We start from the raw sequence: 25,506 nt of genomic DNA, 5'->3' as shown, positions 1-25,506 counted from the left end.
AACTGTACATTTGCTAATTTTACCCCTTACTATTTAAATGTACCTTGTATTTATATAGTATAAGTACTAGGAAAAGCATGTTACTAATGTCAATGTCAATTTATTTATATAGCACATTTAAAACAACATAGTAATGCTGCGGCCAAAGTGCTTTACAATAATAGAATAAAAGAAAAAACAATAAACAATAAAACATAAATTGTAATAAAATATATGAACATAAAATAAGATAGATAATAAATAGAAATTATGTTATATGATCACAAAGAGGAAATCATCAGTATTACTGAAGGTCACTGAATGCAAGTGAAAAGAAGTGAGTCTTTAATCTTGTTTTGAACAGTTCAGTTGTAGACGACTCCTTAATATGCTGAGGTAGAGAGTTCCACAGGTGAGGGGCAGCAGCTGCAAAGGCCCTGTCCCCCTTGGTTTTACATTTGGTACGAGGGACAACAAGAGACAACTGACCAGAAGATCTAAGCACTCTGGATGGCTGGTGTAAAACACACAGTTCAGATAAATAGGCAGGAGCAAGCCCATGTAAAGATTTAAAAACTAGCAACAAGACTTTAAAATCAATTCGAAAACTGACAGGCAGCCAGTGTAAAGAAGCTAAAATAGGAGAAACAGAGTCATACTTCCTTGCCCCAACCAGAAGAGAGCAGCAGCATTTTGGACCAGCTGTAACCTGAGATCTGTTAATCCCAGAATACACCGAATTGCAATAATCAAGGCGAGATAAAATAAAAGCATGAATAGCTTTCTCAAGATCTTTAGAAGATAAAAAAGGCTTTATCTTACCTAATAGACAAAGATGGAAAAAGCAACTCTTGACTACAGAATTTACTTGTTGCTCAAAAGAGAGGTTACTGTCAAAGGTAACACCAAGATTGCGGACTTCAGGTTTGGAAAAGGCAGAGAAAGAGCCGAGAAGTCCAAGACCAATTTGGGCTTTAGCTGGTGGACCCACTATAAGCACCTCCGTTTTATTTTGATTTAGATCAAGAAAATTATTAGCTATCCAGGATCTTAGTTCAGACAGACAGTTGTGCAGTTGATTTGTTGCAGACGGGAATATAAACCTGAGTATCATCAGCATAGCAGTGAAAAGAAATGTTAAATTTCCTAAAAATCGCTCCAATAGGGTGAAGGTATATAGAGAATAAAATAGGACCTAAAATGGATCCCCGAGGAAAACCATATTTAAGAGGAGCAGTAGATGAAAAAGAGGAATTTAAAGTCACTGAAAAGTGTCTACCAGTTAAATATGACCTGAACCAGTTAAGAGCAGGCCCTTTAATCCCAACAAGATGTTCGAGCCGCATCAGCAATATTTCATGGTCAATGGTGTCAAAGGCAGCGGGCAGGTCAAGGAGGACAAGGACTGCCACATCACCTGAGTCAGTAAAGAGAGATGTTGTTGAATACTTTCAGGAGTGCCGTTTCAACACCATGATAACGCCTAAAACCAGATTGGTAGGTCTCAAATAAATTATTGGAGTTAAGGTGATTGATTATGAATAATTTTTTCTAGTATTTTAGCCAGAAATGGGAGCTGGGAAATTGGACGAAAGTTGGTTAAAACTCCAACATCTAATCCTCCCTTTTTTTACGGAAGCGTATTAGGGCCACGGGTGAAAAAAAAAAATACGGGCACAGTGAAGAAAAAAAAAATCTAAATGTCGAGATTAAAGTCGACATGTTGACTTTATTCTCGACATTTCCACTTTATTCTCGACATTTATGTCGAGATTAAAGTCGACATTTACACTTTATTCTAATAGTTTATTTTGTCAGTAGAATGTCGCAAACTAAACTTCATCTTTAAATGAATGTTCAATTTACTAGATTTTCTCAAACCCCTTCATTAATTAATGTAGCACATTAAATGCTTTATATTAAGTGTTCCCCGACCCAGTTGTTAATCTCTATGCGCTTCTTCAACTGACTTCCTCTTACACTGAGAGGCGCAGACAGCGATCGCCGCACATTGACTTCATGATGTTCCTGCTCTAAGAACATTCAGAATACTAAGAGAAATACTTGATATCTTCTTAACGATGAAATGCAATAAAGCATGTATTAAACATGGGTGGCGGGGGGCACGGTGGCGTGGCTATAGAGCTGCTCCCTTGCATTAAGGGGTCTCCAGTTGTATGTTCAGTGTAGTGAACTTTATGGCAAGTGTGACGAGGCTCCAAAAAACTGGATATATAAATGGGTATCGCACAGGTTTAACTGGAATATCGTGTAAATGTTGTGTTCGTGATGTGGTGGTCGGAGACACGAACGCAGAATTCAATGGATGTTCTTCTGAGCGGGCTTTCTTTATTGCATGCGCGCTGTCTCTATCTAGCGTACTAAACTTCCTGTTCCAATCCTTGTTTTTTCTTTCTGCACATAACCAATCACCACACGATAAACGTCTTTGTGAAATTAAAACAAGTTATAAACCTAGACCCCAGAGTTTTCAAAACTTAAAATGTACAGAACTTAAAATGTATTAAAGCATATGGGGGCACGGTGGCGTGGTGGTTGCACTGCTGCTTCGCAGCAAGGGGGTCCCGGGTGTTCCCTGCCTTGAGTTTGCATGTTTTTCTGGTGGGTCTACTCGGCGTGTTTCAGTTTTCTTTCAAAGACATGAAGGATGTGGTGTTTTGTTATGTATTATTGACCCTGCTACTTTATATGTTGCACGTATTAACCCTGCGATGTGTTGGCGTCTCATTCAGGATTTACTCCTGCCTCGCACAAGATGCTTGCTGGGATGGGCGCAACCCTGAATGGATGGCATAATTAAACATGTATAATGAAGATTTTTTTTTTAATTTCTGAAAACTCCAGCCCAGCAAGCACCGTGCCCCCACATGCTTTAATAATTTAAAGTTCTGAAAACTCCGAGGTCTAAGTTTATAACTTGTTTTAATTTCACAAAGACGTTTATCTTGTGGTGATTGGTTATGTGCAGAAAGAAAAAGCAAGAATAGAAACTGGAGGTTTAGTACGTCAGATAGAGACAGCACGCATGCAATAAAGAAAGCCCGCTCAGAAGAACATCCATTTAATCCTGTGTTCGTGTCTCCGACCCACCAAGCCCAATATTTACACAATATTTAAGTTAAACCTGTGCGATACCCATTCATATATCCAGTTTTTGGGACTTTGCACTACACTGAACATACAACTGGAGACCCCTTAATGCAAGGGAGCAGCTCTATAGCCACGCCAGCGTGCCCCCCGCCACCCATGTTTAATACATGCTTTTAATGCATTTCATCGTGAAGAAGATATCAATTATTTCTCTTAGTATTCTGAATGTTCTTAGAGCAGGAACATCATGAAGTCAATGTGCGGCGATCGCTGTCTGCGCCTCTCAGTGCAAGAGGAAGTCAGTTGAAGAAGGGCATAGAGATTAAAAACTGGGTCGGGGAACACTTAATATAAAGCATTTAATGTGCTACATTAATTAATGAAGGGATTTGAGAAAATCTAGTAAACTGAACATTCATTTTAAGATGTTTCGTTTGCGACATTCTACTGACAAAATAAACAATAGAATAAAGTCAACATGTCGACTTTAATCTCGACGTAAATGGCGAGAATAAAGTGGAAATGTCGAGAATAAAGTCAACATGTCGACTTTAATCTCGACATTTAGATTTTTTTTTTTCTTCACTGTGTCCGTATTTTTTTTTTCCCCCGTGGCCCTAATACGCTTCCGTATTTTTTAGATGGAGACGGACTGCAGCATGTTTAAAAAATGAGGGCACAACCCCCGAACTAATAGAATCATTTATAATGGCTAGTAAAGATGGGCCCAACACATTAAAGGCTTCCACTAAGAGATGTGGTGGACAATATCAAGGGGGCTGGAAGCTAGTTTAAGGGTTTAATGCTTGCATGCCATCTAAGAGTGATTTTAAATCTAGATACAAACGGCAAGAACAAAGATAGAAAAAAAGGTTAGACAGATTTTCTATAAATTTTATATAGGCTGAAAGAAAAGAAGCAGAAAGAATACATCAGTCACTCAATCAATTACCCATAACATCACTAATACCATGTTTTAGCCTTCAGGGAAAAGTGTAAGGTGCCAGTGTCTGTGAGCAGATACCAGTTACCACCTGGGACATGCAATAAAATGATTGCTGTGCCAGTGAATAGTGCAGGCCATATGAAAAGCTGAGGGTTCAGCTAGTAACCTCACTGACAAGCCAGCCAGCCCTGAGGTACAGCACCAGCAAGCAATCCATGCGTTGACCCAGACCACTGTGCCATGATCTTCGTCAGTCTCATCTTAGCATCAGAAACAGCCTATGCATTAATGACATGCCACTGCTTACAGTTAACAAAAGAAGCTTTGTTCTTACTAGATGTCCTTATTGCAATATGAGTGCAATAAATTGCTCTGATTATTTGGTTAAAAAATTGACACTTCTGAAAATCGCCTTTTTAGGCTGGTAAAAACATGTTATGTTTTATGTACATACAGTTACACCATACAAAAACTGAATACAGCACCTCAGTGGCTGGTTACTGGCTTCCAGCACACCGGACATGATGGAGCTGAAGCTTGGCTAAGAATATTTCTAACATGTCAGGTAGCCGATATAAAATAAGAAAAGAAAAAAACTTCTTCAGTGCAAATACAAGGAACTGGCCCTCTTAAAAGGAAACTAAAATAAAGTCTGCACAGTATATTGATCACATTTGAGGTTTAATATGTCAAGTCAATACACATTATAATGGCAGCTAGGAAAGGAGTCATCATTTAGCTGGGGCGGCTGTGCTTCCCTGCTTCTACTACTACTATCAAAGGTGTCATTATTTCAGTTTCTCCGAAATGATGCATACACACGGGTCAGAGTTGCAGTAGATATTCTCCCATCAAATTCTCTTTTATAAATCCTAACTTTTGCATGGAGAGTTGAGGATGCACACTTTGGGCCTGTTTTTGTGCATAACCATGTTTTATAAATCTGATTCCAGGTGAGAAAATGTAAGACAGACAGAGAATCAAAACTAATATATACTTGTATCTTTTGTCACAGCCAAACTGCTAATCAGACAATCAAAGTAAGAAAGAAAACTCAAGAACCAGGAAGTTTAAATAGCAATACTAATGCACACAAGGTGGCGTTTTGTCTTTAGGCATCCAAAAGAATTAGCATGCTGATGATGACAACCACATAACCTCTGGGACCTCATAAAATAGCAACCGTCGTCAGTCATGATGACCGTGACACAAAATCATGGAAAAACATAGCAGTGATGAAAACAATGCAAAATATTTTCTAATAACTGAAAACAATTTATATAACAAAAATTAGAATAAGTGACTTGAAAAAAAAAAAAGGTATGATCCGGCTGTATTATTCCTGAGTCTATCTGCAATTTCTCTTACCTGGGGTAGTCCATATCATACAGAGTGCCAATTATCCATGCTGTGCTTGTCAAGCAGCAATTCGATGTTTTTGTTCGCTTGCCAGCTTAGAGAGGTGGCAATGATCATGTGTTTATGTTGTCCAGCTAAGGCCCCTGGGAATACTCTTACGGTCCAGGTACCTAAAAAAACACAGCTTGCACTGGCTACATCATTGATATCTTTTCTGTTAACCGAAGTCTAGTCTGCCACTACCTCATTCTGTTCTGTCTGCACACACAGTTAAACAGCACACTGGGCGTCCGAGGTCATAGTTCCTGAAACACCACTTGCCTGGTTTCAAACACCCAAATTATTTTATTAGTTTAGTTTTCCTACCTCAGCTATTGTATATCTAGTTCAAAATTTTTGACCACTTTGATTCATATTCAGTATCAGTGTGAAAGTGTCCTTGAAATTGTTACTTTTTAATTCTTTTTTTTTTTCACTTTTGGACTCTGAAACCACCTTATTTGTTCTGTACAGTTCTGGAGACGGTGGCACTGACCAGAAAGCAGGAGACAGAGCTGGAGATAACGGAGTTAAAGATGCTAAGATTTGCTTTGGGTGTGACAAGTATGGATAGGATTAGAAATGACTACATTAGAGGGTCAGCTCAAGTTGGACAGTTAAGAGACAAAGTCAGAGAGGCGAGATTGCATTGGTTTGGACATGTGCACAGGAGGGATGCTGAGTATATTGGGAGAAGGATGTTAAGGATAGAGCTGCCAGGGAAAAGGAAAAGAGGAAGGCCTAAGCGAAGGTTTATGGATGTGGTGAGAGAGGACATGCAGGTGATGGGTGTAACAGAACAAGATGCAGAGGACAGAAAGATATGGAAGAAGATGATCCGCTGTGGTGACCCCTAACAGAAGCAGCCGAAAGAAGAAGCAGAAGTTCTGCTGCCTCTGAATGTTCATAACTGGTTTTAAAAGGGCATTTTTGGCACAGCGCTTATGAAGACAGTTTAGCGGCTTGTGTATCAGTCTGCAGAACTGCGTGAGGTTGTACAGCAGTGCAGATGTCTGTTTATTAATTCTCAGCCATTGTCTTCAGCCTCATTCTTTCTAGTAATAGTACAGGCGAGCGAAACAGGCAAGTTTTGATTCACATACAGTTTTACAAAACTGACACTAAAATTTATTAAGAGTTTGTGTGTGTGTGTTTTAAGGGTTATGACAGTTAGACAGACCTACAAACAGTCACAAAGGAGTATTGGGGCACCAACTGAGCAACCCCTTTTATTATTCAGAGCAAAAACCAAAGGGCGTGCTAGGGCAAAATGTAAATATTTGCTGTAGCAGCCCAAAACAACAGATTGTCCAAACTGGAACAAATGATTCTATCACACTGGAGCTCTGTAATATGTAATGGTCAGGTCATAATGAAGCATCACCTTCCAGTGATCATCTGGTTTTAAGGCAAATGACCTAAAGGGGCGGAGCCTGCTTACGGCACCTTGGACAGGGTTAGATGTCCTCTCAGGATGGCTTCTCAGAACTGCAGGTAAAAAAGAAGATACAGTTAGCGACAACGTCCTTCTCATGCCTGGAGTGGTATCACTTACCTTATCAAAGCCAAGAGGATTCTCCTCAGGTGTGCATTAATGACAAGGGATTTTTTTAGATGGAAAACAAGGAGAAGTCAAGCAAAATGACAACTTTTATTGGCTAACTAAGAAGATTACATTATGCAAGCTTTCAAGACAGCTCAGGCCCCTTCTTCAGGCAAGAGGCTTTCTAAAGGTTCGTTCAGACCTCCATGTTTTCATGTGTTCTTTTCTGCTGAAAGACCCGTACCACTACAACCCATTCTATACTGCTGTTCACAGCATAATGAAGGAGTCCTTTTTTTTTTTTAAAGTGTGATATGGTGCATATTTTCCACACAAAAAATTAAAATGCATATACTCATTTCCAGTGATTTGCGTGTTTCTTTTTTTCCAGTGGAGATATTTATTTAAATACTAAATGACAAGCAGATGCATGAGAATTAATAAATGAAAATCATTCAAAGACAGGAACCAAATGTATTATTTATGTGTCGACAAAATATTAATACATATATGTGCAGTTTTGCTTTAAGATAAGTCATTGAAATGTATTATTATTATTATCAGGCATTGTTTAGGCACCTATGTCATAAGGAAAGCACCAGAAAAAGGGACCTTAATTGGTTTTTCTTTTTAGAGTTAATATACAGCACGGATTCCGTGAACGTAAGAGCTGTGTTAAAGTTCCCCTGCATATTTAAAAAGCATCTCGCCATCATTTCATTTTGCACAATTTGTGAAAACAATACACCAAACGTCTTTCTTCTGTGAGTCAATTTTTTTTTTAAGTTTAGCACACATTATTTTGCATTTTGTCTTTCAAAGGGAAACAGTTTCACTGTTAATTGTTACACTCATGGCTAGATAACAGAATCTACTACACACTGCACCTCTCTACTTTTGGATAGCGATTTCTTAAAAATATAAATAAACGACTCATGCATTCTTACAAGTCTTGTGTCTGCCACTTGTGTCGTAGAGAACACGGCACGTCCTTTTATAGATGAAATAGACGGGCTATACCATAGGCGTAGCGACAGGATGGGCAAGAAGAGCAATTCTCCGGCCACCCCCCAGACACGGAGAGCGTCTGTTTACATAGGAACTCATTGCAATGAGTAGTGGGGGAGTGGTGCACGTCAAATTGGTGGGCGGGAGGCGCAGCCTTTCACATCACCCACCTGAGTCCAGCCTTGTTGTTTGAGAGGGGAAAAGATGTTAGTGGGCCAAAATTCGCTTTACCTTGAAAAACTGGCTGGGCTGCAGGTTTATATCTAACACATTAAAAGAATGGGAAGTAACACTTCACTTGTTGAAGGTCATGCTAACTTACTTTGCTTAGTTTGGTTATTCTTTTCAGAAATTTTTCTTGTATATCGTTTCATTTGTGTTGTACTCTTTTTTATATTCATAACGGTATTTTCATAAAGGCTTATTTAATATTAAAATGTTACAGTTTTCATTTACATTTAAATCGCTGTGCTAGTTAAATATTGTAACGATCCTAGGAGTGCGCGGCGTGACCACCAATGCCACACCACCAGTGTGGCTTTGAAAAAAATCTTTGCTTTCTTCAGTTCGTCTCTCCTAGGGAAGCGGAAGCGTATTAGGGCCTAGGTGAAGACAAAAAAAATACTATATGTCGAGAATAAAGTCGACATGTTGACTTTATTCTCGACATTGCAACATTATTCTCGCCGTTTATGTCGAGATTAAAGTTGACATGTTGACTTTATTCTCGTAGTCTGTCATTAAAGTAGAACATCGTAAACTAAACTTTATCTTAAAATGAATATTTCATTTACTAGATTTTCTCAAACCCCGACATAAGCTATGCAGCATTCTAAATGTTCAGAGAGCAGGAATATCATGAAGTGAACGTATTCTGTGCGGCGATCCATGCCTGCGTCTCCTCAGTGCAAGAGGAAGTCAGTTTAAGAAGCACGTAGCGATTAACAACTTGGTCAGGGAACACGTAACCTAAAGCATTTAATGTGCTACATTAATTTATGACGGGGTTTGAGAAAATCTAGTAAATTAAACATTGATTTTATGAAGTTTAGATTACGGCATTCTACTTTAATGACAAAATAAACTATGAGAATAAAGTGGAAATGTCGACTTTATTCTCGACCTACAGTTTTTTTCTTCATCGTGGCCCTAATACGCTCCCGTAGTCTCCACCTCGCCGCTAGCCGCTTAGTTCTTTCTGTCCGCACACTCCGGCACTGTCCTGGTCAGCTCACCCGGAATCAGAGACAACTCGACTACCTCACTATCCCCCCGGCCAAGGTTTTCGCAAGGCTCGTCGGTGGCTAAGTTCAAATTGATACCAAAGTAAATGACACTTCGATATTCAAACTGTACTCATTAGGTATCAAGAGTTATTAAAATATCGATTACAATATTATCGAACTGTACTCATTAGGTATCAAGAGTTATTAAAATATCGATTACAATATTATCTGTAAAATACGTTAAATATAGCAGTAGACATCAAGAATACTTCTCCTCTTTCTGCTCCTACGCATTACAGTGAACTGACGCACTGTGTCGCAACGATCTTATAAGCCTCGACCCCTCGAACAACGGCACGCTATTCGTGACAATGCCTGTCCGGAAGTTGAAGCATTCGAAGGTGCTACTTTTCACAAAAATGCACCCCGATTCAATATTTGTAAGAAAGGGGTGTGACACAGAAGTAATACGAGCAACTAATTTACACATTTAAAAAGCATGCATCCTGAGCAACAGAAAAAATTGGAAAAACGTCAGAAACACACAAATCGTAAAGACGCTGATGTGACTACACCCCAGTCCCAAATCAGGGGCAGTGCAGGAGGTTATCCAAATAAGCACAAGTCATTTTCCAGGTAGCTCTGTTGTTAGCAGGTTTATTGGAGGCTTTCTATCCGCGTTTTAACGTTTTGCCACTTAACACTGACCATTAATTATGAAATGGATAGCCTGTTGTTAGCATAGAGGAGGAGGCATAATAGTGTAAAGCAACACTGTCGGAGATGTCTGTCCCAGGTTTTAGTTTGAGGAAACACGTCTGTTATTTTCTTCTAATCAAAATGAAGTGAACATTATAAATACTGTAATATATATAAAGTCATGTTAAATAATCTGAACACTATGCAGAATACCTGTTAACTTTGTAGTACTGAACAGGGTCATGGTGGGTTTGCTGGAGTCTATCCAGCTAGCATAGGGTGGATGGCAGGAACAAACCCTGGACAGGGCGCAAGTCCATCATAGGGCAAACATACACATATCCGAAGCACTAGGGCCAATTTACAATTGTGCCGGATTATTTTTTAACTTCATTAGGTTTAACAGTATTTTAACATTTATAACAACCTCGAAGTTGTATTATATTAAAATTTTCATACTTAATTTTGTATTGTGGCTGGCACAGTGGTAGCGCTTCTGCTTCACAACAAGGAGACTGTGGTTCAAGTTTCAGGTTCTCCCTGTGTTTTTGTGGGCTTCTTCCTAAAGACATGCAGGGTAGGTGGATTGTTGATGCTAAATCGGCCCCTGATGGATGGGTGGGTGGGTGTGTTTGTGTTCACCCTGCAGTGGAGCTGGTGTCGTTCCTCTGATATGCCCAAAAAAGTGAAACAGGATTACATTTGAAACTGGGAACATGTTACTTTTTCCAAATATACGTCTGAAACTTGTCACGAATTTGTCACGAAATGTTTTTTGTTGCTTATTTAATTTTGTCCGTAACATTCCTCTAAACCATCATGAAATACGACTTGAAATAAAACTGTCACTTTCACTCGTCAAAGTTGAGAGGGTGGGGTCTAACACACCCTCTAGTTATTGACTGGTGAATCGATAACACAAGAATTAGAAAAATGCTTACTACAGCCGATGAAATGAATTCTGCCGAGGATATTATGTATTTCAGAGAGAGAATTGAAGGTTTATCGGAAGAAATTACAATGTTGGCGGCTCTTTTAGACTCCGATATAGATGAAACAATTTTTTGAAAATATTGAAGAACTGGTGGAACAGACTCAACTACACTCCAGTTCAGGTGACGCAGTTTCCTACTCAGGACGTCCATCCTTTGACAGTCCAGCTGAGTCAATAGAACACCTTATGTTATGCGGTTTAAAAGTACGACAGATTGCTGATCTATAGGGTGTATCGGGGAAGACGATCACAAGGCGAATTAGCCAGTCTGATATACGGTAAGCTGCAACGGCTGATCAGAGTTGTAAAGTTGTTTGAAAAAGTAGCTGCGAATATGCACCTGACTTTATACTCGTAAGACAAGGGTCACATACTCAGTTCAAAATATTAGTTGGCGCTGCTTTGGGCATTCCATGTCAAAGTACCTAAACCTAAACTAATACAGCCGTTGCAGCTTACTGTATATCAAACTGGCTCATTCGCCTTGATCGTCTTACCCGATACACCATATAGATCTGCAATCTGTCGTACTTTTAAACCGCATAACAGAAGGTGTTCTATTGACTCAGCTGGAATGTCAAAGGATGGACGTCCATAGCAGGGTCCGTTGCACCAGTTCTTCGATATTTTCAAAATAGTTTAATCTATATCAGAGTCTAAAAGAGCCAATCTTTAATTCTCTCTCTGAAATACGTAATATCTTCGGCAGAATCCATTTCATCGGCAGTAGTAAACATTTTTCTAATTAACTCTTGCGCTATCGATTCACCAATCAATAACTAGAGGGTGTGTTAGACCCCACCCTCTCAACTTTGACGAGTGAAAGTGACAGTTTTATTTCAAGTCGTATTTCATGATGGTTTGGAGGAATGTTACGGACAAAATTAAATAAGCAACAAAAAACATATTTCATGACACATTTATGCTCTCATTTCATGACATTTATTTATGTAGACTCTCATTTCAGGACACATTTATTTATTTATGCTCACATTTCACCGTACTTTTATTCATTTGCACATTTATTTATTTTTGTCCGAAATATTCCTCCATAGTACAGGAATGGCTGGAGGAATAAAGGTGGGATAATTGTCATGGTGCTTGGGGGGTGAGTCCATTAAAGGCTTTTGTTAAATATGTATTTTTTTTTTTTTACTTAATCTGTTAGATGGGCCCGTAGATTTTTTTTGTTCATAAAGAGTTCTGTTTTAAGATTTTGTTAATCTGTAGAAGTGACTGGCATTTTGTATGTTTGGAGGCCTCCTTCCCTGTATTCTGTGTATTGTATGTATATAGTTATTTGATGTTATTTATTCATATACCTTGAATTGCTGTTTGATTTATTGTATGTATAGTTATTTGATGTTATCTATTCATAAACATTGGATTGCTGAATGAACTGTTGTGTCGGTCTGCCTGTCTATACGTCGCACCAATCGGGTATCCGTCGTTTTAAGGTTTGTTTACCTTCACGCGGCCACTTGGCTAATCGGCTATGCGCCCGCCCCTTTCGCCTTTTACAGACCAGGACCTGCTCCGCCATCGGCCCTCTTCAGTCACAAAGATCGACTTACATTTTCGGCACATTGGCAGCTCTCTTGTTCTGTGGGGCAAAATCCAGTAAGGCATTGAGCAGACAGGTACTCAATAAGAAGCACACACCACCCACCACCATATCCTCCAGACAACTCCACAGTAAAGGAGAGTTCAACCCTTTTTGAGGGGTTTGGTTTCAGAATAAAGTGAGTGGGTGGACGTGAGCCCAACTGTATCTAGTTGGTATCTCTTTACCTCACCCACTAAGTCCTGATCCTTTCTCCTCCAAGAAAGGCTATGTTCCACAACCAAAGAGTCAGTTTACATTATGTATCATGGATAAAGTCTGCCAAGCCTCTGCCTTTGACCTACACTCTCTAAAAAAAATTTGATCTTTAGAGCAATGCCATAGGGCAACCATTTTTGGACCCTAAAAGACTCCTCCACATGAAGGATCTAGAAAGAACATTAAGATCTGTAACAAGCATCATACAGTAAATAACCATGAATAGATGGTAAGAGATTTGTGAAATAGCAATGGCTCAAGATTATAAAACAGCTCCTGCTGCATTAATATATTAATGTCCTACTAGGTAACCTACTTTACATTGAAGGTATGTTTTTTTTTCACATATTAGTAAGCAGTATATTTCAAAGCACAAAGAACCATCTTTATATGTAAAGAACCGTTCCTGGAATGAAATGGTGCTTTGTCTAGCAAATGTACAACAATGAACCATACAACCCAGTTAAGAGCAATTATAAGAGCAATTATTTTTAAGAGTGCAGGAAGGCAGCTGTTGATAACATTATTCACAATTGGGGCAGGTGTTCCATAAAGCATGCTTATAAAATGAAGACCTAGTTCAGGGGTCCTCAATCCCAGTCCTGGAGAGCCGCAGTGGCTGCAGGTTTTTGTTCTGACCTGGTTGCTTAATTAGAAAGCAATTCTTGCCAATAAAGCACTAACAAGCTATGAAATTAAATTAACTCTGCTATGTCAGGTCATTCTCATATCCTAGATTTTCTTTCCCTTTCTATCATGCAAATGATTTGAAGGCTAAAATGGACAAGTAATTCTCAGTCCTTCACTTTTTTCTCTTCATTTTTCTTCCAAGTATTTAATTAAACCCAATAGTGCAGATAAATACACACAGGTGTAAATGTAAATAAGCTAAATGGAGAAATGCTGCTCTCTCTTGTCATTTGCATGTTATTGATAATAAGGAGCAATTAAAATAGCTGTTTAAGACAAAATTAAGCAATAAGGGCTCAAAATCACTAAAGTGAAGCAGAAGTGTTACTTTAGCAATAAGTGCTTTTTATTAAGCAACTGGGTTGGAGGAAAAACCTGCAGCCACTGCAGCTCCCCAGGACCGTGATTGAGGACCCCTGATTAGTTGAATTATCTCACTTGAATAAGCTTTGTTTTCCAATTGAGCATCAGCCTGTTTCTCAAACTCAGTAATTGTCATTAACTCAAGATGGGCTTCAACACAATTATATGGGCATTCATGAGATCTAAATAACCCCAAGAACAATTCATCAATAACACCTAACATGGTTCAAAAAAAGATACAGGGGAGAGTGCAGCATCTACAAGTGGGAGTACCTGTGACTTTACGTATAAAACTGATGGGATGCAAGGTGAATTACTGGGCAGCTTGGAAGGAGTTTATTTGTCATAAAATAGTAAAAGACATAAGAGACAATGGAGGTTTTATCAGCAGTTATTAAAGAAAGAATACTTTGTGTAACAACACATAAAGGAAATGCATCTATTAAGAAAGCGAGAGAGGCTGCATGGTTAGCCACAGCTCCTAGGGGTTCAAACAGCAAAAAGTGGATCAATGAATAATTTAATAATAACAGCTAACAGTTATACATAGCATGAACTAATGGTAGTTTCCCTAAGAAAGTGATTAAAAAAAGGCATGCTGACCAATGAACGTTCTATCTTGTTACATTATTTGAAGTGTGAACTATTTTCTCCATAGAAATCCTAAGTTGGGGTCACCATACTTCAATGGCCTACAGCCAACAAGTAAGTAGCAGCCTTACATCTGTCACCTCAGTGTGCTTACCCCAGTATGATGACAACACCCTTATTAAAGACCAGTCTTTATTTCCATGGATAAAAACCTAACTTTAACATGGCCCTTTACTTATCACACCCATTTCTCTGCTTCTTACAGCTGAAAGAGGTGAGCTTTTCTAATGAGAGAAAAGAGCTGCAGGGATAATGAGAGGAAAAGGGCAGAGGCTTGAGTTTCTGCACTACATCAGCATTCTGCATATCTTTCACATTTATTCCACAAATTTCACACTTGTTTCCTGCAGATTACACTTTTCCAGTGCTAAACACTGTATTTTATTCATAACCTCCAACAATCTGTACATTTGAGTTTCTTCCAATGCTTCTGCCGCACATTTATGCACCTAAATCTTTCATGTCTCCTGGCCATATATCCCTAACCAGTACAGCAGGGGTCTCCAACACGTTGCTCGCAACCCCATTCGAAGTAGCTTGCCAAAGGGTTAATGAATCCTACATAAATTTGAAAACTTGATTAGTGAAATTAGGGGTGGGTGAGGTTTCCAAAAAATCATATCACGATCCACAATCTGAATTGTGGACACCAACATTTAGAAAATGTTCAGGCAAAATAAGCTTATTCAGTTTGTTTGGGTTGAAATAAGCTATGAGAATAAATGTTAGAAAACATGAGTAGCTCTTGGCCATTTTCATTTTGTAAAAGTATCTCTCAGGGGAAAAAAAGTTTGGAAGCCCCTGCATTACAGCATTTACCTTGAGGCCTTCAATTCCACTTTTCTTTTTTGACATCAATATGGGATCTTTAGCATAAAAGAGCTCCTAGGGTAATCCTTCATGGACATGTCTGGTCTTAACCTTCATCACTACCACAAAAAGCAACAGATTCAGAATGGATCCACAATGTGACCTCACCATTGCCTCAAAATTCACTCTCCCTATCTCCTGTATTGATCACCACACTTCCTTATACATTGATTGCATTGTAGACTGTATCCATTCCTCAACCTATGGCCACCTCATCACCTTTCATGGCACCCAGTTGAATGTCACCTCAAATGCATAATGCAGCTACTTTCCATATGGCTTATGATTTTAACCGGCTGTTCCCCTTCTGAGTCTACTGTCACTTGACCCCAGCTTTTTTCCTCTGGCACTCTCTCAACCATCTTCAGTATGTGCTTATTTAAAAAAGCTTGATCACTGAATAAAACTTGCACCCCAATGTGGGTGTATACTGGAATGAACACACATCTTTTCCATTCACAAGCACATATATTACAGTTATTTGTCAACCATTCAGCTGCAGGACATTCCTCTGCCTTCCAACATCTCCATTCTTTTCAGCGCATGCACAATGTAGTGTTTCTAAGATTTCAACTTGGTTCTTTTATATTTTCACAATTATCATCTTTATTGTACAGTGTTCATCCTTCTCAATCAAGAACATGTAACTCCCGCAGGTATCCTTAGTTTCCTTACTATGAATCTTAAAGTTTCAGCATTTTTCAAGCAATTCACAAGTACCATTTACAGTCTTCTGCTGACTGTTTTGTAACATTTCTCATCCTTTCCGCATTCTGCAACTCACACACAAATTACCAGCTCCAAACATTTTTTGCACGTTCACAACTGCTTTTACGATTTTACTTTGCTTCCCTATAAGCAATAAAGACAGGATGTACCAAGGGAATCTGCCACTCTTAAAACATCTACACTTTTCCTCAGTTGCTATCAGAATTACACCATGCATGTCTCTGCAGTCACTTTATCAAATTGTAGATGACATTTTATTTTTAACCAGAAATTCTTCATTGCTTCCACTTTCTATTCACTCCCAAAACTTCCATTTACTCTTGCCACCAAGGTTTCATCATTATGTATTCCTCACCTTCTCCTCCTTTAACTTACACTTGGAACTTCAATACATACACCCTCTTAATTTTATTCATTAACCCAATAAAATATCTACAAACAAGCAGTTCTGTGATACAGAAACTTGTCTATATTCTTCACCATGCCACAATCAACTTTCCTCAGCAACAAATAATCATGCTCACAGATTTTTATAAAACTGTAGATTCGTACTGATGAATAGCAATCTCTCCTTCAAGTATTTTTTTTACTTATTTTCTAAAAGGACTTTTTCTCTTAGACTCTGTCCATTACTTTCTGTGAAAATAACAATCTAACATAAAGTGTAATCAGTCTGCCAAGTCTGACATTTTACTTCTCATTCTTTGTGCACAAAAGAAGAAAAGGAAACTCCATTTATTGCTCTTCTGCACCAGAACTAAGTAGAAGTGTAGGAAAAAAAACACCAAACCCTAGAACACACCACACAGCTTAAACAAATGAGGTCACTTGCTTCCCATCCACCTGATGCAGACTGGATCGGCAGTGGGCCAATACAACTCCTACTACAGATTTATCTCGGGCTTGATTAATCCACACAGGAGTGTGGGAGAGTATAAGTGCAACTCATCCAGGGTTGACTTCTTCACTGCACACAATGCTGCCAGATAATTCTCCTGTTCTTGGCAATCCTGTAGTGTAAAAAGTGTGTTAAAAATTATATGAATGCACTGTAACACAACATAAGATTCTCAAACATGCTTAATACAATTCAACTGTGAGGGAGTACGAGCCTAAGGGTGTACTCACACTAGAAATTTCTTCCGTGCCTAAGCACATTTAGTGTGCAAGTAACCCACCAAAGTCTAGTTCATTTGAATAATGTGATTGCTCCATGCCTGGCCAACTGTGCTGTGCCCTGGCCTGCTTGGTAGTGGTGTCCGCCAGGCACAGTTAAGTAGGATTCAGGAAAAATGGGATTGCTAAATGTGTCGGAACACAAAAAAGAGACATGATGTCAATGATGCGACAAGTCACACAGTGCAATTCTCATTTCATTCAATACCACTTGAGTTATAAAAATGGGTTTTAATTCTCACCTTAAAGATTAACATGAATTGTAGTTGGCAAGAAAACTTTAAAATGTGTCCCTTAACATCATTTGTCTCAGTAAAAATCTTCCCATAGATGCAACATGATGAACAGCAAAACCCTGCGCTGCATACTCAATAAATAGGGTACAGGGTTATTCTGCACTACACAACTAAAAAAGCAACCACACAATAAGTAAAATCATTCTGACATGCATGCTATCACTCTGTGTTAGAACCTTGTTTTGGCTTTAAACAAAGTTGCATGGTCATGACAAAAGTCTGCCTGGGCTCAAAACGTTAAGTGCAGTGTGAGTGCAGGCCAATGGGGGAGTAGGGAGAGGGGACAATTGTGCTTTGGTACAGTATGTAAATATTGACTCTTTGCATTGTTGGCCCTTCTTTTTCAAGACCTCTGCAATTCGCCCTGGCATGCTGTCAATCAACTGCTGGGTCAAATCCTGACTGATGGCCGCCCATTCTTGCATAATCAATGCTTGGAGTTTGTCAGAATTTGTGGGTTTTTGTTTGTCCACCTGCCTCTTGAGGATTGACCACAAGTTCTCAATGGGATTAAGGTCTGGGGAATTTCCTGGCCATGAACCCAAAATGTTTATGTTCTGTTCCCCAAGCCACTGAGTTATCACTTTTGCCTTATAGCACAGTGCTTCATGCTGGAAAAGACATTGTTCATCTCCAAACTGTTCCTGGATGGTTGGGAGAAGTTGCTCCCTGAGGATGTTTTGGTACCATTCTTTATTCATGGCTGTGCTTTTAGGCAAAATTGTGAGTGAGCCCACTCCCTTGGCTGAGAAGCAACCCCACACATGAATGGTCTCAGGATGCTTTAATGTTGGCATGACACAGGCCTGATGGTAGCGTTCACCTTTTCTTCTCCGGACAATCTTTTTTACGGATGCCCCAAACAATTGAAAAGGGGATTCATCAGAGAAAATGACTTTACCCCAGTCCTCAGCAGTCCAATCTTTGTACCTTTTGCAGAATATCAGTCTGTCCCTAATGTTCTTCTTGGAGAGAAGTGGCTTCTTTGCTGCCCTTCTTGACACTAGACTATCCTCCAAAAGTCTTCGCCTCACTGTGCGTGCAGATGCACTCACACCTGCCTGCTGCCATTCCTGAGCAAGCTCTGCACTGGTGCAGCCCTGAACCTGCAGCTGAATCAACTTTAGGAAACGGTCCTGGCGCTTGCTGGACTTTCTTGGGCGCCCTGAAGCCTTCTTCACAACAATTGAGCCCCTCTCCTTGAAGTTCTTTATGATCCGATAAATGGTTGATTTAGGTGCAATCTTACTAGCAGCAATATCCTTGCCTGTGAAGCCCTTTTTGTGCAAAGCAATGATTACTGCACGTGTTTCCTTGCAGGTAACCATGGTTAACAGAGGAAGAACAATGATTTAAAAACCCACCCTCCTTTTAAAACATCCAGTCTGCAATTCTAACTCGCACAGCAAGACAGAGTGATCTCCAGCCTTGTTCTTGTCAACAATCTCTCCTGTGTTAACAAGAGAATCACTGAAATGATGTCAGCAGGTCCTTTTGTGGTAGGACTGAAATGCAGTGGAAATATTTTTTTGGGATTAAGTTTATTTTCATGGCAAAGAGGGATTTTGCAATTAATTTCAATTCTTCTGATCACTCTTCATAACATTCTGGAGTATATCCAAATTGCCATCATAAAAACTGAGGCAGCAAACTTTGGGGAAAAATGACATTTCTTTCGTTCTCTTGATATTGTGTAGAATTACTGTTTTGTGCCCACTACCACAGTTTAGGTATACAGGATGCCAAATGGACTACTGGCTCTTGCATACCACAGAGGAGTGCATAAGCCTCACAGATTTCCATGCTTAAACTCAACCCTTTCCGTGCTAGATTACCTACTCCACACCAAAATTAAACCAGTGGACACCTTAAATTTACAAAATAGTGCAGAAATGGGGTCACTGAGAATGCTTAGAACACAGTACTGCGCATAGGATGTTGCTTATTTGATCAATTTAATTGAAGACTGAATTAGAGAGAGTGTGGGTGTATGCTTGACGGTTCAGAGCAGTGGATTGGCATCACTTCTGGAGCTGGTTCATACTTTGTGGTCACTGCTGTCCATAGAGGCTCCTTGGCACCACTACCTGATGAAGAAAAAAAATAAAGAATCATAGCACAGATGAACAGACATTTAAATTAGTTTACACAAATACACCCAAAACAAACAAAAAAAAGTTAAAAGTGATTAAATCTGATGCTTGTTACATTTTGCTTTCAGCACAGAAATAACGTTTCAGTAAAATAATAACAGTGTTGTGCACGTTGTATAATCAACAGTTATAAGACCAAAGCAAGTGCCTACCAGTTAACAAAAATAAAAAAAATCTATCAGATTAACAAATAAAAAATCCAATGTTAAAAACAGTGGTGTCAAAAGGACAACAGATGGGAATCAGCTTCTACTGCCCAAATGTTTATGCCCACCTAGGCAAAAGACTTTCAGACTCAAGGTTTCAAAGCTCCACATGTGATATCAGTTATGTGGAACAGTTATCATGTGGATCAATTATGGTATCTGCTTTATTTCCACAAGTGGTAACATCAACATAACAGGTAAGAAACAGCTTTGCTTTAGCTTTCATTTACGATACAAGATTTTCAGTGGGTTAAAGGGTTACATGCATTTTGGTAGTATTTGGTGGCATTACTTTTTAACTGCTTAACTTCAATCACACACTTAGGGTAGCCTTTCACAATATGTGTCAGGAATTCTTGCCCATTCCACCTGACAGAAATGGTGCAATAATGAGCATTAGAACAATCTAAATGAGAACAGGCCATTCAGCCCAGCAAAGCTCACCAGTCCTGTCTACTTAATTCTTCTAAAGAACATCAAATCTAGTTTTAGAAGTCTCTAAAGTCCTACTGTATGCCACACTACTTGGTAGCTTATTCCAGGTATCTATGGTTCTCTGTGTAAACAAAAACTTACTAAATGTTTATGTGAAATTCACCCTTAATTTTCCAACTGTGTCCATTCTTCTTAATAAACACTGTTTAAAATAACAGTCTCAATCCACTGTACTAATTTCCTTCATAATTTTAAAGTCTTCAAGCATGTGTCCTGTTAATCTTCCTTTAATTAAACATAAATGGCTCAGCTCTTTTAATCTTTCTTCATAGTTCATCCACTGTAGCCCTGGAGTCAGCCCAGTTGCTCTTCTCAGGAGTTTGTCTAGTGGTGCTATGCCTGTTTGGTTGTCTGGAGACCAAAACTGTACAAAAAATACTCCAGATGAGGCCTCACGACTGTGATACACAGTTTTTGCAAAACCTCCATGGACTTGTACTCTACACATCCTGCTATATTAACTTATTATTCTGTTAGCCTTCTTAATGGCTTCTGAACACTGCTTGGAAGTTGACAATGTTGAGTCCACTACAACTCCTAAATCATTCTCGTATGGTGTATTTTGAATTTCCAAACCTCTCATTGTGTATTCAAATCAAACATTTTTACTTCTTATGTGTAATACTTGCACCATCTGCAAACTTAATTTGCTTGTTATTTATATTAATTTCCAAATTATTTATATATATTAAAAATAGCAGTGGCCATAGGACTGACACCTGTGTAACATCACTTTTACCATCAGCCAATTCTGATAAGTTTCTTTACACCATAGGCCTCTGCTTTCTATTTCTGAGCCAAATTTGCCACCCATCTACAAACATCACTCTGAACTCCCAATTCTTTCAGTTTGATGCCCAACTTCTAATGTGGCACCTCATTAAATGCTTTCTGAAACTCAAGATAAATAAAATCATATGGTTCACTTTTATCATACCCTTTTGATGCTGCTTCCTCGCAGAATTCCAGCATGTTAGTGAAACTCCCTTTTCTGAGCCCATGTTGAATGAAAACTCCTATTCTCGACATCTGTTGCTCGATTTTTAATAATTCTTTCCATTAACTTTTCTGTGATGCACGTTAAAAGCTTACTGGCCTATGTATTTCATCTCCTCTTTGACTGTTCTTTTACTAATAAAATAATGAAAGAATTATTTATCTCCTCTTTGACTGTTCTTTTACTAATAAAATAATAAAAGAATCTCTCTTGGTTGTCCTTTGTCTTATCTGCTATATTCCTCTCGAATATTCTTCTTAATGGTTGCCCTCATGTTCTCATACAATTCACTTTTAAGTTATATTAGTCTTATATGCCTTATACAGCCGTTTTCCTTTGCAGATTCTCTTTTAACTCTTTATTCACCCATTGAAGAGTTATTTTAAATTTCTTACTAATTCCAAATTTAGGTATGTATTTATGTTTGTGGGCCTCCTTGCTCACACATGCATTTTTCAGTTTGGCCCACAAAATGTCTATGCGATTCAATCAGGGACTTTTAATGGCCACTACAAAACTTTCACATTGTTGTTGTTAAGCCATTTTGTTACAACGCTGGAGGTATGCATAACATCAGTCTTGATGGAAGACAGATAGATTCTTGTTGAATAAATTATTTCAGTGACCTCAATTGTACCAAGTCACTTTGGTATATGATTCATTCAGTCACTGTTCAACTGCAGTTCTCAAAAAAATTTAAACCAAGTGTAAACTGGTTTAAAATGTATTTAGTTTCATGATTGCATCTTCGGCAAATGTAAAAAGATAAAACACACTACGACCAAATTACAAAAATGCATAGTATTAAAACAAATTGGGAAAAATTATTTTAACTATTTAAATCTGTTTATGAACTTAACATTCTTTGGACATGGTTTGTTGATGTTTTGTTCAAATTCTTGCCATAATTATTCCTCTACCTAAGACAACGCAAGAGTGAAAATACAAATCCTGATACTGTTGTTTGGAAGACATGCCTTTTTCTTCAGAAGATGAAGCGTGAAAATGTTTCGCATTTTTTTTCCCCCAACATCTGCAACAAGCTCTGAAGGTTCTTTTTTATTAATTATTATCAAACATTTTTTTTGAAAGTCTCAACCTCTGTCCTTACAGACTGCATTAACAAATGATCCACTGTTTCCCCACTCAGGAGGGGTCTATGAAACGGATTAAGTTTTCCCAAAAAAAAAAATTTTTTTACTTGACAATCATGTTAGGCAGAATGTCACTGGGGCTGGGCAGTGGTTTGGCCTCTGACCTTGTCATTGGACCATCATTTAGAGACAATTCTATACTTAAGGACTATGTTAATTATATACCTACCTTATCTAAATGTGCATTATTTATTTTTATTTCGTGTTTCACTCCCAACAATCTGACTTTCAAATGTTTGCATGCTTGTCAACAAAATGGACAAGTTAGTGTTACTGATTAGGACTAACAAAAATTTTGTGCGTAGTTGTACCTTCTGCTATATTGAAATTTGGCTTAATTTCCATCTACCGGGCAGCGTAGTTCAAATTGCAGGATATCAGTGATTCAGAGCGGACTGTAAGGCTGGAGTTGTACTTCACCACGACGCGACGCATGCTGCAGCGGACGCTCCTGCTACGCATAGCGTTGTAGTGTTCATACTTGCGCGTGTACTTTACGTAAATCTGGAGGAATCCAGAAGGTGGCAGTGCAAGATATTATCATGGTGAGAACATGTTCGGCTTCTCTGTGTTGTGAATTGCCTAGAACACCTATTAAATTCTGATGACACCTTACCGCAATATCTCTGAAAAGGATGTTTATTGATTAAATCCATCAATCCAGGGATGTGTCCATTCCAGGAAGCATTGGGCACGAGTGAGAAACAATCTCTGGACGAGGCCTCAGCTCATCGCAAGGTGAATACAAGCACACACATACACTAGCGTCATTTTAGCGGCACCAAATCCCCAAATCTGCATATCTCTGGAAGGAAACCGGGGTACAGTGTGGAATACAAGCAGGAAATACCAGCAACATAACTCCCTGCGAGACAGCAGTGCTATCGCTCCACCACCGTGACACCCCCATGTGTGTAATTAACAGTATTCATTATTTAAACAAAATTATATGTAAAATGTAACATACACACTTTAATGCATTTCATCATGAAATGATATCAAGTATAAATCTAAAGATTCTAAATGTGCAGAGAGTTGGAATATCAAAACTACAGTCCCTATCTCATATGTAACACAGGGAATGCCTGTATTATGAAAGCAGCTGGCCCTGATGGAGTCTAACCTGATACTTTTTAGACACTGTGCAGATCAGTTAGCACCTGTCTTCACTGACATATTCAACACTTCCCTGCAGATGGGCAAAGGTCTAGACTGCTTTAAGGTAGCCACTATCATTTCAGCTCCCAAGAAGGATAAAAATCACTGAATTTAATTACTATAAGCCAGTTGCTCTGACATCTGTGGTTAATAAAGTATTAAAATGTTTCATGTTTTCCTAACTAAAGTACATCACTGATCCTCTTCAGCTTACATACAAGGGTAAATCATTCAGTGGAGGATGCAATTTATTCTTCAGCACCTGGACTTTCCTAACACCAATGTGAGGACCTTCTTTGTTAATTTCTGCTCAGCCTTCAATACCATTGTTCTGGAGCTGCTTCAGAGTAAACTAATTTAGTTAGGTGTACCCTATGGTGTCTGCCAGGGGTTAATGAGTTTCTTCACAGGTAGGTAGCTCTTTTATGTCAGATTCAATGTCAATTAGCATAAGCCCAAGACTGTTTTCTTTTACTCCTCCTGTTTTCACTTTATACAAATGACTGTAGATCCATGGACAAATCTGTAAAAATCTCAAAGTTCATAGATAACACAACTGTAGTGAGTCTCATTTGAATAATGATGTGTATTCCTATCAAAGAGAGGTGGGCAGTCTTGTAGAATGATGTTTTTGTAACAACTTGGAGCTCAATGCTATTAAGACACTGGAAATGATTACTGATTTCCACTGACAAGTAAGTCACTAACTGTGCACTTTTGCAAATTAACACTAGAATTACCAGAGCCAACAAAAAAAACTCATAAGTCCGGCCCACCTTAAATCCCTTCGCATCTATCCGTCTTCTAAATGTGCGAATAGCCCAAGCAGTCTGCTATACCATCCCTCCACCGCCTCAGAACGGGCAAGAAGTTCTCTCAGTTCCTGCCTTGATTGATTATCTGGGAGTGAGCTACCCAGAATTGTAAGGGAAAAATAATATGATGTGTGTTGTGTATACAACAATCTATGTAAACACATTGTTAAAACAGAAACATTTTTCATGTTTTAGTAATAAATGACAAAATGTAAACATGAACTGCATAATGTGTGAAGGCTGATGGCCAAATATTAAATAAACACTTTAACAAAAGGTGGAAGTACAGTATGACAGCTTCCAGAGGTTGCGAGTTCGAAATGAGCTACCCTGCAAATTTAGCGTTTTAAGTAGTGAGCTACTCTTATTGTTAATATTATACAATAAAAACATACATTTGATTTGTGTCTGTAACAGTCACTGTAAATTTATAGTACTTGTGAAAGTTGGCTTTTTTTCCCACTAATATTCTCTAAGTCACGATCACGATACAACATCCACCCCCCGCCCCAGATCTGACGGCAGTTACGTTTTATCTGAATCTGGGAATAACTGTCAATGTGAGTGGTGTTTTGAGACAATGAAACTGGAAATTCTCTCTCTTCAACTCTTTAAAGTTCAATTTGTAACAATATAATTTTCAGTTTAGCTTTGTCATAAAATCATGTATGGCGAGATTCAAGTTTACATCAGTATTTTGTGCAGAAATCAGAAGGTGATTTAACATGTAATGAAAAATAATATTTAATGAGCAAATCAAATTAATGCAAACTTTAAATCCTGCAAATTCCTGATGATGCTTGTTTTCCCCACAACTCTTGCTCGTTAATTGTTTTTTTTTTTTTTTAAATTTTGGTCTTAGCTTTAAGGTTGCTTATGAAATATAACTTAGTTTCACAATTCATTTAAAACCATTTTTTCTGTTTTCAAGGTCTTATCTAACTGATCCAACTTTATTACTTATGCCTATGTACTACTGCAATAAGCCACTGAACTGACCAAATGCAGTAATTACTCCTGACTGGAT

This window comes from Polypterus senegalus, chromosome 1 (genome assembly GCF_016835505.1).
Source record: "Polypterus senegalus isolate Bchr_013 chromosome 1, ASM1683550v1, whole genome shotgun sequence".
NCBI classification, from domain to species: domain Eukaryota; kingdom Metazoa; phylum Chordata; class Cladistia; order Polypteriformes; family Polypteridae; genus Polypterus; species Polypterus senegalus.
Note: the sequence above shows the minus strand (reverse complement) of the source record.